This window comes from Pteropus vampyrus, unplaced genomic scaffold (assembly GCF_000151845.1).
Source record: "Pteropus vampyrus isolate Shadow unplaced genomic scaffold, Pvam_2.0 Scaffold6, whole genome shotgun sequence".
NCBI classification, from domain to species: Eukaryota; Metazoa; Chordata; class Mammalia; order Chiroptera; family Pteropodidae; genus Pteropus; species Pteropus vampyrus.
The window spans coordinates 7,603,484-7,603,688 of record NW_011888787.1 but is presented as its reverse complement, the minus strand read 5'-3'; positions in this window follow the sequence as shown (position 1 = coordinate 7,603,688).

The window sequence follows — 205 nt, the reverse complement described above, 5'->3', positions numbered from 1 at the left end:
TTGAGGGTAGGAGATCGCCAGACCGGGAGGGCTCCGAATAACTTAGCTTCTGTTTGGGTGAGAAGCCCAAGGGAGTAATGAGTGTTGATGAGTTTCGCACCTGGAGTCTGAAGAAAATGGGTCATTAAAGGTACTCAGGGACTTTCAGTGAACAGGTCACACCAACTTTCATAGCTGAGATTCCATTTTCTGGGAAGCATCAAGG